At 36.9% G+C, this 19,326-nt stretch overlaps 1 long non-coding RNA gene across 1 annotated transcript in view; it reads left to right on the top strand.

Moving 5' to 3' along the window:
- Nucleotides 1–647: 647 nt before the first annotated feature.
- The window catches only part of LOC110355043 (uncharacterized), a 34,167-nt gene continuing 15,488 nt past the window's right edge, over nucleotides 648–19,326 (top strand). The window contains exons 1-3 of the long non-coding RNA XR_010474506.1: nucleotides 648–973; nucleotides 8,201–8,284; nucleotides 16,691–16,797. This is a non-coding gene — a long non-coding RNA (uncharacterized LOC110355043). The remainder of the gene's footprint in view (nucleotides 974–8,200; nucleotides 8,285–16,690; nucleotides 16,798–19,326) is intronic.

Here is a 19,326-nt window from a genome sequence, read left to right as displayed (position 1 = left end):
AGAGGGTTTGTGTTTAAGTTAATCCTCCCATTTCTTTGAAAAGAAAAAGGGAAAAAAATATGTCCTTGTAAAAAGTGAAAAATGGAGAATAACAGCAGGTAGGGAAGGAATAGAATACAGTGGCACAAATAATACGTTCTTATGATATAAAACGGATATGTCTTACTCTCAAAAGCAAACCATCTGTTGTGGTAATAATAGTGGAATGGAAAGTCTCAATTATGACTGGCGTAAGCATCAGGTGCAGACTTGCTGTCAGAGCTGACTGAAATTAACGTATATAAAATATGAAACCCCACATAAAGCAGGGATATTTAGGGTATTGCTACTTGTTGATTACTTTAATTAAATTTGGTCCTTTATTTGTCATTGTAAAAACATTTCAAAGAATTGTATAATTATAGAGGTGTTACCACTGATGGTGCTGCAAGAAGAATAAAATTGTCTGGAAAAATACTTCATATTCATGTGCATTTAATATAACATAAAGAAAAAGAAAATTGTTATCACTGATTTCATTTTGAGATATTTTTCATTTCATCACATTACAATATATTTTTCCTGTATTTCACTGTGGTTTTATATCAATACACACACATGCATAAAAGATAGAAATCAATATATGCGTCATTATCCCATTTAAAGAACTACATTACATGTTAATTGGACAGAGTGCCATTTTGATAAATCTTAATTTCCCAGGATGTTTAGGTTTTCTTTAGTGCAATTCTCTGCTAAACAGATGACATTTAATAAAGCAGCAAATCGCTATTCATCTGAATAAGCCTAAACAAACCTATTATACATCATAGTGTATAGGCACTCCAGTGTTTTTTCATCTGTTTTTCTTTCAAAACAGACTGGCCAGAACTCAAAAACTCTGAACGTCTCATTGGGAGCAGGACAAACAACTTTTTAAAAAGGAAGCCTCTATCCATGTCATTCATCTCAAGAAGAGATGACCCCTTAAAAGGTGAGTTGAAGTATGCTGTAATATAAGGCATAACACAATGGCCATCCTTTCCTCTTTTGTTTTGATATCTATTTCCTTGTTTCTGAACAAGGATACGTCACTCTTTTTAAGACTGCACCAGTAAAATCAAAAGCAAATATTCCAGGTGCTTAAAATGTAAGAAGAGATCACACAGAATTTGTGATGAGGCCATTGTAAGTTTGTCCTGTGAACCTTAAAATGCAGCAGGAATTTATGATGATGATGTTTACCTATGTAATGTTTTGCATTTATTAGCTTACTGTTAGCCATGGTAGACAAGAAGAAAATGGCCTTCTCTAGGAGGAACCCATTTTGCTATGTTATACTCAAAAGTGAAGAAGTACTCTAATATATATGACATATTTTTTAGTTACCATCTTGAAAAGAAAACACAGATAATTAAATGATCACAAACTGGAGTGCAATTAGAAGACTTTGATGAAAGATGTGACTTAAATAACACAAGTTTTAATGGCAAAAAGAGCAGTTCTCCACTCAAATGCATATTAATCATCACAGTATGTGTGCTTTGTGGGCTGCTGATAAACTTGTTATTTCTTTCTTCTGCTCTCTCTGAATAAACAACTATTCCCTAATGCCACCCATAGCATTGAGTGCAAAGAGTCCATCTATAGTCAGACAGAATGGGATCCTGCACTCAGCATAGATATCAGCCATATCTTTTTCTTTTAAATAATTTATAGTGGCAAAGGGTTTGGATAATGCGAACCAGTAGACAAAGCTGAGAAATTTGTGATCAGGGTGACTGCGTTTGAGAGGAGACTTTAAACCTTGTCCCTTTCCCCCAGCATCCTGTAGTTCTTTATTTATTTACCTGTGAAAATGTGCTAGACAAAAGAGCTTTTGTTATTACTGCTATTTCAGCACGAGCCAGAAGTCTCAGAGCAGGGTGACATCGTAACAGCAAACCATCCTCGCTGAGGATCCCATTCTGTCCAAAACGTTCATGTTTCTATGAGGAGAGTTCCACAGTCATCTGCAGTCAATTCTCTTAAAATGGTATTTTTTTCCTCTACGAAGTTGAACACATTTTCTGAAATTAGATTTTTACTTCTCATTTTCTTACTAGCTGTTCAAAGGAGTGTTTTGAGTTAGCACCTCAGTCAAGAGTATGCGTTTGAAAGTAAATGTTCCATAGAAATGTGAAAAAAAATATTTATTAACCTCCCATAACACGTGAATTATCTTAGATCTGGGGGCTTATATTGCAGCCATTACACTATATTAGAGAACAATCTTAGCTGTGGGGAAAAGACAGAGACATCTGCAGTCTAATATGAGTAACAGAATTAAACACAATGGGAACATAGAGAAAGTGGTAAAAATTATGCTGCTGTATGGCTCAGTGGAACTAAATGTTGCATAACATGTTTTTTGTTTTATTTTTTTTTTTATTTTTGCAGTGCTTCACCATTCCAATTAATTAAAGAATCTTCCAGAATGAGGTGCAGGGTTGCTTTAGAAAATATTGCTTCAGCAAGCTGTAATGGGCAACTCAGCATACTTCTGTAAAATAAGTCTGTAAACTTGGACCAATTATAGTTGCTATGCTATAAATGAATTTTTAAAGTTCCTTATTCCTAAAAGCCATTTTTAATTCCCTCCATCATTAATGCTTTTCCACACAGTTATAGTAGCACATCACTGAAGTACATTTCAGTTTGTTATCAGAGGTTATGAAGAAATAGATGATTAAATTTCACACTGATTTTCAGTACACAGTGGAAAGAAACTATCTTATTTTACACTAACCATCAAAAGAAATGGCATTAAAGTCACCACACAGCCTCATATCTGTAGCTCATACAAACGGCCATTTCATTGAAGATACCTGAGTAAGGCATTTGACAGAGTCTCCCACAGCATCCTCACAGCTGAACTGAGGGAGTGTGGTCTGGACGATCACGTAGTGAGGTGGACTGTGAACTGGCTGAAGGGAAGAAGCCAGAGAGTCGTGGTCAATGGGGCAGAGTCCAGTTGGAGGCCTGTATCTAGTGGAGTGTTCAAGGGTCAGTACTGGGGCCAATATTATTCAATATATTCATCAATGATTTGGACGAGGGAATAGAGTGCACTATCAGCAAGTTTGCTGATGACACCAAGCTGAGAGGAGTGCCTGACACGCCAGAAGGCTGTGCTGCCATCAGAGACCTGGACAGGCTGGAGAGCTGGGCGGGGAAAAAAATTAATGAAATATAACAAGGGCAAGTGTAGAGTCTCACATCTGGGTAGGAGCAACTCCAGGTTCCAGTATAAGTTGGGGAATGACCTATTAGAGAGCAGTGTAGGGGAAAGGGACCTGGGGGTCCTGGTGGACAGCAGGATGAGCATGAGCCAGCACTGGGCCCTTGTGGCCAAGAAGGCCAATGGTACCTGGGGTGGATTAGAAGGGGGTGGTCAGTAGGTCAGAGAGGTTCTCCTGCCCATCCACTCTGCCCTGGTGAGACCACATCTGGAATATTGTGTCCAGTTGTGGCCCCTCAGTTCCAGAAGGACAGGGAACTGCTGGAGAGAGTCCAGTGCAGGGCAACAAAGATGCTGAAGGGAGTGGAGCATCTCCCATGTGAGGAAAGGCTGAGGGAGCTGGGGCTCTTTAGCTTGGAGAAGAGGAGACTGAAGGGTGACCTCATTAATGTTTACAGGTATATACAGGGTGAGTGTCAGGAGGATGGAGCCAGGCTCTTCTCGGTGACAACCAGTGATAGGACAAGGGGTAATGGGTTCGAAGTGGAACACAAGAGGTTCCACTTAAATTTGAGAAGAAACTTCTTCTCAGTGAGGGTGACAGAGCCTGGAACAGGCTGCCCAGGGGGGCTGTGGAGTCTCCTTGTCTGCAGACATTCAAACCTGCCTGGACACCTTCCTGTGTAACCTCATCTGGGTGTTCCTGCTCCATGGGGGGATTGCACTGGATGAGCTTTCGCGGTCCCTTCCAATCCCTGACATTCTGCGATTCTGCATTAATTTCTAATAATTAGAAATTATATATACATATGTAATGTGGGTAAAGTTGCAGTTAAGAAAATATCTCCACTTAGTAGCACAATGGACAAATCAAGTGGCGGTTGCCATTTGGCACCTATTAAGGACAGACACTAAAACACATAGAAGAGCAACATGCTACTTCCATTTAACTCACACTGTGGTAAGCATGATTTGTTCCAGTGAAGAAATAACATGTCGCCTTCATGAAGGGAAGATTCTTTGCTAATTTAGATTGCTAAACATTTTTTCAGTTTTCTGAAATAACAATGTCTTACATCAGCTGTCTGATTCATACTGGTATCTCTACCCAGTTTGAGATGGGGCACATATAGGGAAAAAATTAATGAAAAAGATGAAGCTACAATCTGTGGACTAGATTCACAGATGTCTGCTTATTTCAGATAATTGTAATGTCTGAGTAGAGAGAGGGTTTCACCATAAATAATCAAGAGGAAAAGAGTTATTTGTAAGCATTTCAGCATGATTCATTCAAGCATTCTTAAGTGACTACCCACAAATATTGTGTAAAGAAGCAGAAAAGGAAAGGCCACTTGGTCTGAAATACGCTCAAAGGAATATATGTAAGCATGAAAGATTTGCACTGCACTGGAATTAAGGGAATTTATGACTTACTCTTTAAAATTGCCATTTCTTTTTCTTGAGATTTGGGTAAGCTATTTAACAGCACATTCTGGATAGTTTTTACAGGTATTGCTTCTAAAAAGTGTCCATTGAAACTACTGACTAACACCCCTAGTGTAACCTTTTAGGAAGGAAAACAATCTACAGAATCCATAAGGGTACCTCAGGTTTTGGTTTTGTTAATGAACTGGAATTACAAGTCTTCAGAGGTAGCAAATGACAAGAAAATGTCTTGAAAGCAGAGACCATTTGGGTGGAATTGAAAATCATGTATTTATGTAAGAATATATCCCATGTTGGGTTTTATAATCCCACAATTGTGGAAAAAATAAATGAAAAACTATACTGTAGTGCATAGTCATGCTGTATTGTATGTTACGTATAAAAAAGACTAAAATATTCACTATTTTTATTTATTTTGCCTAGTGAACATCTTATCCATGTTTTGTCCATTAGCTCAGTGATCAGTGTCTACTGTCATTTATCTTCATTTACTTACGTTGGCTGAACAATGGAACATTGCTCATCCTAATCTCTTTGGCAATCTCTGTTTGACATCGTTCATTATTGTTTGCCTTTCATCATGTCACCATTTTGAGCTGACATTGTTTATCTTTCCTCACCATGCATTTATCTGGCAGTTGTTGTCTAATATCATTAGTCTTCATTCAATCCTGTCTACCAATCATGAGCTGACAGAGTTTACCTCTGCTGGGTCAACTGTCAGAATTTAGTGCAAAAATGAGTATGAAGAACTTTCTTGAATGTTGCAGAAATTGGAAGGCCAGACTCACAAAGGGCACAGAAACCATTATTCTATCAAAAAAGAAAAAAGCTAAGGTCCTAGATGTTTTGAGTTTGCATGTGTCTCACAGACATTTGCATGTTCACGCATACGGATGTGAAGCATAATCTGTTGTTTATGGCTCTGTTTAATTTTCAGCCCTCAAGAAGTTCTGCTAAGTGAGGCGTGAATATTTACACAGGTACCCACCTGAATGAGGGTCTTTGAATATATTTCTATGTTCAAAGAACTAATTACTTTCTTAACTGGGAACTATGAAAAAAAAGAAAGAGAAATGTACCTTGCACGAAATAGATATAACTTAAACACAGAGCAGTACTTTTTCCTCTCTGGACATTCAATGTTATGTATGCTTTTCATGATAAGAATCTATCTGTTAGTGGGATTTTTTTCTTCAAGTGATTGAAATAAGTCAAGTTTGTTCCTTTGTCCTTGTTTCATTACATAAGAAGTAAAAATTATATATAGCTAATCATACAGAGTTTGCACAAATTGCACCTGGAAAGCACTTGCTGACAGGCTCTTCTGGAAATGATTCTGAGTCCAAACCCAAACCAGACTTAACTACAACCAAACTGTGCGGAGTGTGGATAAATCCACTGTGTGGAGGTTGAGCCATATCTTGGCAAGGTAACGGTTCCACTGGTAGTTCACTAAAATCTGAGCACGTCTTTTTCTCTTTGAATACGTGTAACAGAAATTTCCTGGTGGATGTCAGTTTTCTCTCTCCAAATTGTCGGAAAAGTGCTAAATGAAGCAGCTCCAAACTCTTGGAAGTGTAAATAGCACCCTGTCTCTGTAAAACAAAGACTAACTGACCTCTATTTCTTTAAGGTTACTCTGAAGATGAAGTTGACAAGTCACAAAGCCTTAGCTGAGCTCTGTTATGATAACAACTTAGTGTGTCTTTAAACCAAGACAAGTAGTGCCAACGACTTCATCTTAGCTACACTGTGAAGTAGAATAAGTTTTCCTACGTTTGATGTGGAATAAAACAGAACACAAAGGCATTAATTATTGAGGAGCCTATGTGTTATCCTTTTAAAAGGTGACATATGATGATTTGAGCTTTATTGTTATTTGCTTGAGCATTGTTAGTTAACACAAAATAATATGTGCTGAACAGGGTACAATTTTTGCTATGTTTTCTTAATTTTTTTTTTCTGTAGTGTCCCAGAAATATAGGTCAAAATTTCATCTTGAGAAATAAAATAACTTTTCTGGGGTTTTATGGATACCATATACTTGCTACAGACTTTGTATTTTATACATGTCATTCTAAATATAAATAAGCAGACTTGAAAGGACTGGAAATAATTTATGGACTTGATTACTTTTCAAATGTCAGGTGGCATTTCTTCTTTAGAGTTAATTATACTTGGTATTGCTGATTTGTTCTGTAACTAAATCTGGACTAAATCGACAATTTAAAAAGTTTCAGATACCAAATTTTTTTTTTTCTTAAAAGAAAAAATGTTTCCATAAAGATCTGCATATACAAATGTGTCCAAATCGTTTTAACGAGCCTCTAATTTAACTTAAGAGAGCAGGTTTTTTACTGAAAGTAAGAATGCACATTTGCTTTGTAATGTAAAGTACTCTGATTTAAATTAGGGTATATGCAATTACGCTCTTATTTATCCTTGAACAGGTAATACAGTGATTTTAGAAACTTAATCCAAATTCATGCAAATCGTGGAAAATGAATCCATTTTCTTCATCTATATTCATTTTAAGGTAGGCCTCATGTCTACTGAGTCAGTCTGTCATTTCTACCAGACCCAAAGCCCCTGCAAGCTACTGAATGATGCAGAAACCAGCCTTGCGTCTGCTGGTACAACATTAGCTAAAATGTGTTTTAATTCCTGAAATAACTAGAGAGGGCCCTTTAGTTATTTGTATTTATACATAGTAGTAAATACATTCTCATGTAGAAGACGTAACAGGAAAAAAAAAAAGGCAGTTGTGAATGTCAGAATATGATCAATATGTTGAACATAATTTCACGGAATATCTCTAGAGTCTATTAATCAGTAAGTTAGCCTTAGGGACAGATGCAGTCATACGAGATTTAAAAAAGAAGAAGTCATGTTGGTTGATATTTCATGTCCTTTACACTAGAAAGTGCACTAAAGGTTATGGAATAACAAATGCCTCAATGTCCACAAAGTATAGTGTCAGGAACTCTGGGCTCGTCATAGGGTAAACTTTATTCTTTTGTAACCTTATTCAGTTCCAACTCATTTTAAAACTTCTTTTTTCTAGTGAAGATTAAGTCCATAGCTGTGAATGGCTCGAGGTAGTCTATAGTGCAGAAACAAGGCTGTCCGAAATTCCTGATCCTAAAATCTTTACAGTAAGAATGTTTGGAGGACACACAGACACATGTTGAGGAGTTAGGATAGGTGTGTATTAATGCTGCATATACATGGCCAAGTGAGTGATCAAATAAATCTTTTCAAAAAGAAGCTAATACTTTGCTCATCCATTTCTCTTAACACAGCCATATAAAAGACTAGATTATCCAACACCTGTCACTGTGTTCACCTGTGTCACATCAACGATTTAACCTCTCACCCAGTCCCCTGGTAAAGGTCAGCGTGCTTCCTGGGACTTAGTACTCACCAGGGAATCAGGTAGAGCTCCTGCAAAAGTGAGTCTTCCCAGCTCAGGCTTAATATTTGTGATAACTTCACTGTCCACCACCGCACCTGTAATAATATTTTGTATGTTATCTCATTGTTTATATGCAGTGACCTCCTCGCTGCGTACAACTGCGACTACAGCTAAATACTGTTGTCCCTGGATGACCTCAGTGCTTTGATCTGTCATTGAAGGTAAGCACATAATATTTTTGGTACTGAAGTGATGGTGTTCCCAGTCTCTTGGGGCAGGAAGAAACATAACTTCGTTCAGCAGAACAACAGAAGTAGGTCAACATGCTAGTTTTGTTTTTATGTCACATTACCTATTTCCCTTCACTAGTATAATTCACATCCTTGTAATAAACATCCTTCAAGTGTGACCAGTAGCAACTGTTGGAAATAATTATTTCTTCACTTAGATGAAGTTCACCTCAATTTTGTCAGTGCGGAAGTTGCTGGCATGCACATATGACCATGTCCTTGTTTAAAATCATTTGATAAACTGATTGTAGGAATGCTGAGTACTACAACAGGCCCTGCATTCTCTTTTAATTTAATTACAGTGCAAGCACAGGAAAACTGCACAGCTTTTACAGGTTGGTTTCTGCTGATAATCCCATGATACTGCCTGTGAAAGGTAGTATTAAAAACAAGTATGTATTGTGTATGGGGTAAACAAATAGGTAACACAAAACGTGTAGTTTCTCATAGCTTAGAGATTCTGTATCCAGGAGATGTTTCTTTCACATGCAATGGAAACCTCAAAGAAGAGGAGTATAATGTGATGCAACTTATAACAGTTCTGTGATGGTAGTCCATATAATTTTTATTGAACCTATATAGTTGTGATGACACTAGTATGTTGCTGACCTGAGAAGATTGTATTTGACAGTGAAATAAGTTGTATTCTTCTCCTACTATCTATAAAATCAGTATTTGATCCCAAACCTCAGTGATGGCTTTCCTGTTCCTTTGTTACGCTTTGAATTACACCCAGCTAAAGAAACTTTTAAATTATATTAAAAAAAACTTACAGTGCTCATTTCTCAAAAGCATAGGTGATAGCAGACAAACAGTTTTATGAGTCTATAAAGAAATTAGGGCAGCTTTTCTCATTAGTTCTACCAAGGCTGTTAATTCTGTATTGTAATAATTCTCTATCTTCTAGTTCTTGTTAATAACTTATTTTTTTCCTTTTTTTTTATCTTCTTTTTTTTCTTACCACTGCAGAGGATGCATGACTATGTAATATTGTTGCCATAGTGAATGTTGTCTGATATCAAGGGCCTGGCAAACGGGAGGAGCTATGAAACTAAATGACATACTGTTCATATCATTAATCAAAACAATTATTACTAGAGAAATGTGCTGGAAATTTTATTTTTAAATGAAAAGAATTCTGTCCCTTCATTTTAAACTAAAAATGTTTTTATGTTACGACCGTGTATGTATATACATACTTAATGAAGAAAAACGGATTTTTCTGACACTTCTTTTACAGTATTCTCAGATTCTTTTCCTAACTATATTCATGCTGTCACACAGATCTAGTTAAACGGTATAAGTGATAGTCTAATTAGCAGACAGCACTAGGCCACTTGTGTCAATTGACATTTATTAGCTGAGGGAAGGCAGGAGAGACAGATAAGGCTTTCATTCCCCTGGGGGAATCCGCCAGCCATGGGACAGCCCTTACCTAGACACAACGGAAAAAAACGAGTGAAAAGGAGGAATGAGTTGTGGTGCTTAGTTTTGAATACCTTAACGCAAATTTTCAAACTAACTCTGGGTGTAATATTGAAGCCTAGGAAGACCTTTGTTTTCCTGCATGAGAAGTTTGGTGTTGGAGGACTGAAGAGAAAGAAGCTATGCCTTAAAAACTGGTCTTTTGAAAGGGAAGATGGGGAGACATTCCAGGATCTCATCTCTTTTCTGGGAAGGCTAAGTCTTCATTTTTAGTTCGAGATTGCAACTTACAGTACCTTTCCATTAAATAGTATGTGCGGTATTTAGGAAGGCTTACAGCCAGCTATTTCAGTAAAGAAACCTAATTCTAGTCTTGCTTCTCATCTTGTATGATTATTCAGTACATAAAAGAAATCAGCATGCATGGTCTTGCATTACTATTAGTTATTTAAGGCAGAAGGAACACGTAGAAAGTGGGAAGAGACAGCAAAAGAAGTTATTTTGTTTCCTACTTCCCTCAAAATAATATACCTGCAGACTTCATGGTCTTTGAATTTCTTACTTTCCTGATGTTCTGCAGCTAATTCACCGTAACGTTACCCACAGTCTCTAGGACTACAAATATAAGTAGGGCTCCAGTCTCTTCTTGAGTTAGTGATTAGGTGTTAATTTTTTAGTAAAGTGGAAATAATTAACCTCTGATGTTGACAGACCTTAGTCCTCAGTTTGACTATGTATACAGTAAAATTTTCTTTCACTGTGTTTGATCAGTTCGCATTAGAGCCTTGAAACAATCAATATCACACTGTGTTTAGAATTATCTTTGAAGGGACACAAAGTAGTCAGGTGGAAAAAATCTCAAGAGACCAGCATGAAACTAATAAGATTTACTAATAGCTTTTGCTTTCGTAATTTGAAGGGAAACCAGAGTTGGCTCTGAATAGCTAGACTCTTAATTGGATATTGATCTAAACAAATATTCTCTTTCAAAGTACCTGTTAAAATCAGTTATCGCTATTTGTTAGGACACATTATATTTATCCTTATTTCTTTAGAAGTGGTACTGCTGTTCTAAGTTATATAAAGATGCATTAGTAGCACACTTTTAATAGATCTATTAAATTCACTTTGCTTTGATTTGTTCAGTATTTGAGTGTAGGCTGAATATTGTATACAGCTGCAGAAAGAGGAGTACTGAAAATAATGTAATTGTCATCATTTATGCTACTATTTATTTTGCTAATTTGCATGGAACTGTGGTTTATGGAGCACTTGTGCTGGATCTACTTTTAAACATGCTTTATATGTGTCTTAATACAATTTACCCTCCAGTTTCCCTGAAAGATCCAACTTTCATTGGCATTTTCTGGTTTTGGTTTTACTTACTTGCTGTTTTTTCACTGTTGTAGTGTGACAACACAGAATTATTCCAGAATTTCTAAATCATTCTTTTTCCAGACAAAATCTCATCGAGTTAAAATGAAATAGTCACACAGGCAGAGCTGTGAAAAGCAGGCAGAACATACCAGTGACCATTTCTTTTCCTTTGCCGAGGGGAAAGGGACCTTGAGGTCCTGGGGACAGCAGGATGACCATGAGCAAGCACTGTACCCTTGTGGCCAGGAAGGCCAATGGTACCTGGGGTGTATTAGAAGGGGGTGGTTAGAAGGTCAGAGAGGTTCTCCTGCCCCTCTGCTCTGCCCTGGGGAGACCACGTCTGGAATATTGTGTCCAATTCTGGGCCCCTCAGTTCCAGAAGGACAGGGAACTGCTGGAGAGAGTCCAGCGCAGGACATCTTATACAGATCTATTACTATGTGATAAATATCTAAACACAGAGAATGATGATAAACTCACTGTCACATTGAAGTAGTGCCATTTGAACAGGGGTCTCAGTATAGTTTTTTCATTCTCCTGAAGTGTTGTTTTTGTGGTTTTTTTTCTTAGCTTCCCCTCGCTCGCAGCTGTTCAAATACCGTGATGGATGCCAGTTGCCAACAGTGCCATCTTGCTCCTGGAGCAGCCTGGGAACACTGGTGCTCAGGGAACTATTTCTGTGTTTCATTTTCCCCAGGTACTTGCTGAGCCAGGAGTGGAGGGGCTGACGTTGGAGAACAGATGCTCTAGTTTGGTGTCACAGTCCTCCTATAGCTAGTTATGCAAACTCTGGAGTTTCTTTGACTTTACAAGACAAAGACACAATTTCAGGACACATTAGAGGCTGTAGTTAGGTAGGTCGATATGCTGAATGTTACAAATTAAGATCTGTGGATTATTTATCAGTTTAAAGAGTGTGGAGAAACAAGCCTGGCATTCAGCTCCTCAAAAAGAAAGAAATCACAAGTGGTCTTCTGGCTCTACTTTGTGGACCGGGATATTTTAAGCCTTTACAGAAAACAGAGGCTTTGAATTCACTCATTGTTATGCAGAATAAAGACTAAACAGGACAAAGAACATATAATGAAACCCAAAATATGAGCACAGTCAGGACATTATATTAATATCCCAATTTAAATGCTTGTGAGAAAGAAAACATCTCTCCTTTCATAAATGAGACTTCGTAGAACTTGTAAGGAGAGAGTTTGTGATACTGAAAAGGGATCAGAACAAAAGTATTTTGGAGTTCTGGGTCCATCTGCTGGTAAAATTATAATTTTGATATTTTATAGAGCAAGCCGCATGGTATTAAGAAGCTGCAGACAACTTCATTACCGACGTAAACTGTCAGAATTACTAAAACCAGTGAAATTACATGAGTTCACAATTTTTGGTTGAAAATATTTTATGAATTTTCTTCTCCTTTAACATAGCCCGAACCAGCTTTGTTATGAATTTGTTTTCTTATCAAAGTTTCCTTAGGAAACTTTCCACACTTTTCAGAAGCTCTGATCCATCAGCACTAAGCAGAGCACCCACCTCTGCGCAGTGGGGATGTGCGGGTTCACACTGAAAGGTTACGGTGGACAAAAAAGCAGCATGAAGAAGAAATCTTTCCCACTGTTTCCAATCATGCTTTTGGCTATTTGCCTGGCTTCAGAAGTGCCACCTCTTTATTACTTTCTGGGAAATATTCTTTTGTCTTTTTCACATTTGAGGTAGAAAAAGGTGTTTGTGTGCCTCTTTTAGCCATTTTTCAAGTTGCGATTTTTTTTTTTTTTTGGTTTTGTTTTGAAGACCAGTTTAAATTGAATGACTAAATGACAAATTACAAGTAAGCAATTATGTCTCCCCAGCAACTTATTAACAAGTAAAATGAATAATGCAATGTACAGCATAGATATATATCATATGATACATAAATTAGCTTGATTTTAACAGACAAAATAACACCCATCATTAAAGTCTTTTTAGGCAAGTATATGATTCATCGTTTATTTTTGAGAAAGATATATGCAGTTAGAACGTCCCCTGGGAAATCTCCTTGACATACAGTAGAATTGTGAGACTTCCTCTGGTATGTTCTGATTCACAAAATATCAAGCCTACCTGATTTATCTTAAGGTGCTTCAGAGAGAAGAGCTCGTAAAACTCAGGCAGAATGAAAGTTTAAGAAACTGTTTGGTCAGTTATATGTGGAAATCTTTCAAATTCTATGTCTTTGCTGTTTTAAGTCATTATTTTATTGAACATCTCTGCCCCAAATGAAGTGTTTTACACAAACACTATTGCGTAGCACCCTTAGTTAACATTATTGTTTAAATGTGGCCAAGGCATCACAACTGATCATGTCTAATTTTTGGTTTAATTGTCGAAACTGTTAGAATAACTTAACTCACAAAACCTTCAAGCCAACCTTATTTCCATTTAAAAGACTAATGAAAATTAGTAAGAACTCGTAACTTTAGAGAGGGACTAATTTTTAAAAGTCAGCTTGAAGTACTACACAGAAAAAAGCAGAACAGGAGGACTTTTGTGTTTGCAGAGTTGGATCAGGGTACCCAAGGGATTTCCATGTTTCTATTTAATAATGAAGAATGTTTCTTAAGTGAAGAGATTGCACTGATGTATGTTTGGAGAAAACATCTGTACATGCCTTGATGATTTTGGTCTTCATGACTGGATGACTACAATTACTGAAAATAAAATCCCTAACAAACAGAAAATACCACACAACCCCCCACCCTCTCTATAGATATTTATATTTACTGCAGGAGGTTAAATGCTTTAAACAGATGAAGTTCTAATGAAACATGGATCAGGAAAAAACTGAGCCCTGGACCACAAGGTTACACTGTACTCCTCTAAAGAAAGGCAATTTTCACAAAATTTAGTGCATTTTTTGGTTCTTCCACAACTTATGGAACCGTGCCTAGGAATAAACACAGCTGGATTGTGTTAAACCATACCTTCTACTATTTATCTCATTATGGGATGCCATTTAATCAGGAGGACATGCAAGAAGGAAGTTTAAGAGATTATCTTGAATTTGCTAGATTAACCACTATGGATATTTTAGAACAAAAGCATGCACTGAATTTCTATGCAAAGCAAGAAAGTCTTTCCTATAAGTCATTAATTTGGAAAATACCCTGACTACAGTATGGTGTGTTTTGTTTTTTTAACCTCCACCTCCTCTTCATATATAACTGTATTATGTTTAGGTAATTGTAGTCTATTTTGAAATGTACCTGAAGGTGAAGAAGAGGAAAACTTTGTCTTTCTGGCAGTGCCTTTCTGTCTAGAACCCTATGCATTTTCATAAGCTGTGCTTTGAAGTAAATATGATAATGTCTTAACCTTCTAAATGATGAGTGATGTGCCATATAGTAGAACATGAGATAAATCTAGGTTTATAAATCAGTGGGAATTTACTGAAGTGAATATAAATTCCATCGAGATCTAGCAAATATTGTATGTTATCATGAAGGCAGGTTAGATTAAATTCTCAAGCGTACTCCATCAGCAGCCTTATCAATGCCAAAGGTCGTACAAAGAATAATAGTGGCCCAAGTTAGGAGTTTTAAAGCAGGCACAACAGAATTCTCAAGTTTTTTCCTTATCAGAGAGCTTTTTTTGAGAATTGAAAATAACCAGCAGTGCTAAGCAATTAGGCATCTTTATGCTGTTAGTTATATCTCAATGAATTATTAATTATTTGATAATAAATTGAGGTACAAATAGTGAGGTTTTATTTAAAAATGGAAAAATCACTGAAGTGGAAATAAAGATGACTAACACACTAATGACAGAATTCATTTAGGAACATGTTGATCCTTTCAAACAAAACTCTGTGTTCTTATTGGAATGTGGGCCCCTGTAAGGTATCATCACACTTTACCATAAATTGTAGTGAGTTAACTGACTTACCAGTGAAGATTTTAATGTTATTTTGATAGACTGGGTTTTATTTTACTCCTGAGCCCAAATTTTGTTATTGAAAGAGTGAATGGCCTGCATACAGATTGGTGCAGACCTGTTCATGCTCTAAGATACAAGCTTCGATTTGTACTTTATAGGACTCAGAAACCAGGAAATCCCATTTAACTCTGATATTGTCATGAGAGTACCAGCACTTCTGTAGCCTTTCATTGGTGAGTTCCAGGAACACTTTGAGACCTTCGTGCCATGGGGTTTCACAGTGTTTTGCTGACCTCTATGATGAAAACTGGTTTCCAACCTTGACAACAGACTAGAAGGTTTGAGAAAGAGCTTGTGGGCAACTCTTACGAAGAAGAAGGACTTGTGATAAGATTCTAGGAAAAGCAGAGAAAAGAGGAAAAAAAAGAGAAAGGAAAAAAGGAGACTTGATAAAACTCTTTTTTTTTTTAAAAAAAAATATGGCATTTCTGAATTTACGCGGTATTCATCTTCATTGCCCTTCTCCAGTCATTTTAAGGCCATTAATATTTTTTTCTTTTATAACCACACATTTAATGTCTAAAATAGATATATATTGTCTCATACTTTCTTCTCAACTCAACCTTTCAACATGATTTTACTGTAAATTTTTCAGGGAAGCAAATTTTCTTAAAGTTTGACCCACCTTATTTGTGCATAGTACAGAGAGTAAGATAATTTGGAACATAACAAGCCTTCTTCTGTGCTGTTAACTATGGTTACTGGGTAAATGTTTATTCTCACTTTGACAAAGTCTCACATCAGATTTTCTTTAAGTTATGAACAACCTTGAGGTGTTTAATTAGGTCTTTTAAGAAATTAACGCTTGCTTTTTATTTTGCTGTAATTTATTGTCTGGTAAATAGCTCTCAAGCCTCTTGATAGAAAAAAAAAAGGCTAAAATATTCTGAAATAAAAATTCCTCCTACTTCAAAAGAATTATCTTAACTGCTAGAAAAATATAATAATTGCTGCAGGAAACTTATACAAGCTCTCATCTATAAAGAACACAATGAAGGTGTCACTTCAGCTTTACAACACAACATAAATGAGCTCACACAGAGATCATCCTTGGTGTGTTCACTATGCCAAAAAACCGAGATACCTGGTTTCGCTTTGCTTTTACCTCAGGATCAGGCAATGGGAGTATAAAATAGCTGAAATAAAACTGCGGAGTCCTTCTTGTAGTGAAGATTTTGCCATAGCTGCTTAATGACATTTAGAAAGGAATATTGTTTAAAGACACTGCTGCACCTGTATTACCTTCTGCTCAGAAGAATAATGTGATGCCACACTGAGATTTATTCGGGAGATTTCCTGCCTGATTACTTTTAGTTTCAGGGTGGCCAACATTACATGCTACACTGTCTCACAAGAACGAGGGTCTCTCAGGAATACCTGGGCATGATCCCAGAAAATGATATGTGATTTATGATACTCATATAGCGACACTGTGCTCCAAAACGTCGTTCAGCATATGACAGAATGATGTTCAGTATACAGACTATTTTGATCTTGGAGTGAAGGATACAATAAAGATCAATGCACAGACACCATTATCTTTTTGTTTTCTAGTTGCAGCTGATTGAGTGCAGTTTTCCGGTGGTTCATTCACAAGCCACTAGATCGTGCCCTGAAACTTCAAGAAAGGCAGAGAACAATGGATTATGACAAAGACGAAGGTATGAGTCATTACCGTACTGAATTTGTAGTGCTGTTGAGACTTAAAAAGAAGGCTTCAGTGTAGATAAAATAAAGCTTAAACTATTAGTGAGAGATTTAGAAAGAATGGGCACAGATACTGAACAAAATGTGGGAAACAATGCTGGATCCTGTTGATAGATCTGATGATGGCTTTGGGGCTGTCATGAAAGTTGTTGAAAGTTAGCATGATAAAATTTCAAGCTTTGACAGCAAAGGTGATAGCTGGTTGGTATCTGAGCAGCCATCCGTGTGCTGGATGCCCAATATATGTCTTTCATGAACACTATTCTGCTTCATGTACCTAAGAAAACACCAAAGTTCAAAAATATAGTACTTTAAATCTTTAAGTTTCTTTCACTTTTACGTGCAGAAGTCAGAAAGTCTACATTCTTTAGTTAAAGTAGAACTTAGCCTGCACAGAGCAGATTTTGCTTTAAGCTTAACGCCTTGTAATAAACTAAGGCAGAATTCTTGCTTGAGATGAACCACTTCAAGATAAAAGCCAAACTGATTCCCAATGCAGACATTGCCATGCATTGTATTGAAATGAATAATCATCCATTCGAGCATTCCCCATAGATGTTGTTATACTCATTTTTACTTTAAACAATTGTTTTATATTTTTTCAAAAAAGGATAACATGGTTTCACATCTCCTAACATCTGTCAATATATTATAGAACAACAGATTTATAGAGGTGGCTACAGGATTTAAATTCTAGTTTTCCTTAGACCTGGGAGTGAAGTCAGGTAGGGCTCAAGTCAGATACTGAAGAAATGTCCTCCAAGAGGAGTTAAAACTTATTTTTCTAGTAACCTGACCAAAAGAGGTCACAAATAATAAAATAAAGTGCTTTCATAAATTTTAAGCAATAAATGTTAGGCTCAGGTTTTTCAGAAAAGCTCACATAGCATTTCAACACTAAAATGAGTTCCAAACTCTATAGTACTTAGTAAGAAAAATTCGTACTTTTAACTAGGACACCTTTTCTGCCTTTGCATGTCCTAACCACTAATGCGTTTTTTTCATGGTTTAATTCCACTTTTTTTTTAGCCGGACACCTTCATTATGCCAGCAGGGTTCTTTGAGACCGCATAAGTAGCATGATAATGTCCAGAGGAATCTTCACTTGTGCTTCTACATATACTTCTAGCAAGATGTAGATTAGACTCAGATCTTCTTCACAGTGTCACGTCTGTACCAGCCTCAGTTCCAATGCAGAAATGTATGCTCTGCCATCTTAGCAGCCTGACTATTTTCTATTGTTATTTCTTTAATTATTTTTCTTAAATTCCTTTTTAAATAAAAGAGTCTTAGCAAATAGAGCTTCTTAGGAGGTCTAGGAGTCAACAGGTCCTTTTTTGATGTTAGAAGTGGGCTAAAAATAGAATAGAATAGACTAGAGAACTCCAAAAATTATCGAAATTTAACAGTGCTTGAGGAGATCACACTTCAGTGCTGAAAAGGACTTAAAATCCAGGAGCTAAATGAAGCATGGACTGGGGACACCCAACATTCTCATCACAGCTGCTACCACATCATGGAGAGTGTTGCTAACACAATGGAAAAATAAATTAATTGCCCATCTGTGCAATGTAGACTGAGAAAATGGACTTGTGCTAATGTTAGGGTACAGTTCTGGAAAGTGGAAGTCCCTCCCTTGGCTGATGAAGGGAAAGCTTTTTACTGTTATTTCAGTATATTTCAGTGTTTCAGCCCTATTTCAGTGCCGCTCCACAGCTGCACCGCCAAGTAAGTAGCTTGGACCACTGCACTCAAGCCATGAGACTAAATCTCTGCAACTTGTATTAGTTACATCCACGCTTTAGCAGCAATGCCAAGGCTTGCCAGCAGTCTGACGTGCTTTTGAACTCCACTACAACAGATCTTTTGATTATCTGTATTTCACCAAATTCATTTTCATGCCTTTCAGTACGTGTTCTACCCCGAAAGAACCTTAGAGGCTCTGGTCTTTCAGCGTTTGTGCTGCGCTCATTAAATTACCTGTAGCTTTGATGCTGGAAAACAGCAGTCTATATTTCATGAGTTCAGGAACCTTCAGCACTTTTAATTGACTTTTTTTTTTCTCCTGCTTCTTTCAAAAACTTTAAGAGGAGGTAGGAGGGGAGAGAGGGAAACCATACCAGTTTTTATACTTACATAAAGAGCACATGAAATTGTTGCCTGATTTTACTCACCTGAAGGTGCCCATTTCAACATCCATTCCTATTCTGTACAATTTAATTTCCATTACAATATTTTGATGTGTTTCTTTACCTTTTGCTGATGAAAGAAAGAAAAGCCTGAAGACTAGTTACTCTCAGATAGAATTGCCATTTTGTTTTCAGTGTATCCAGAGACCGGTAAGAGGAAATATCCCCTGCATACTGCAGAAGCAGAGAGTACTAAAGGGTCATTTTTGACTAAAGGTGGGAATTAGAGAAATCATGTGAAATATTGAAGCTGTGTCTGTGAACCGGTGTACTTCACTGATCTCACCATGCAAA

This window comes from Columba livia, chromosome 9, assembly GCF_036013475.1.
Source record: "Columba livia isolate bColLiv1 breed racing homer chromosome 9, bColLiv1.pat.W.v2, whole genome shotgun sequence".
In the NCBI taxonomy this organism is placed as follows: Eukaryota; Metazoa; Chordata; class Aves; order Columbiformes; family Columbidae; genus Columba; species Columba livia.
Note: the sequence above shows the minus strand (reverse complement) of the source record. Positions and strands in the feature narration are given on the sequence as shown.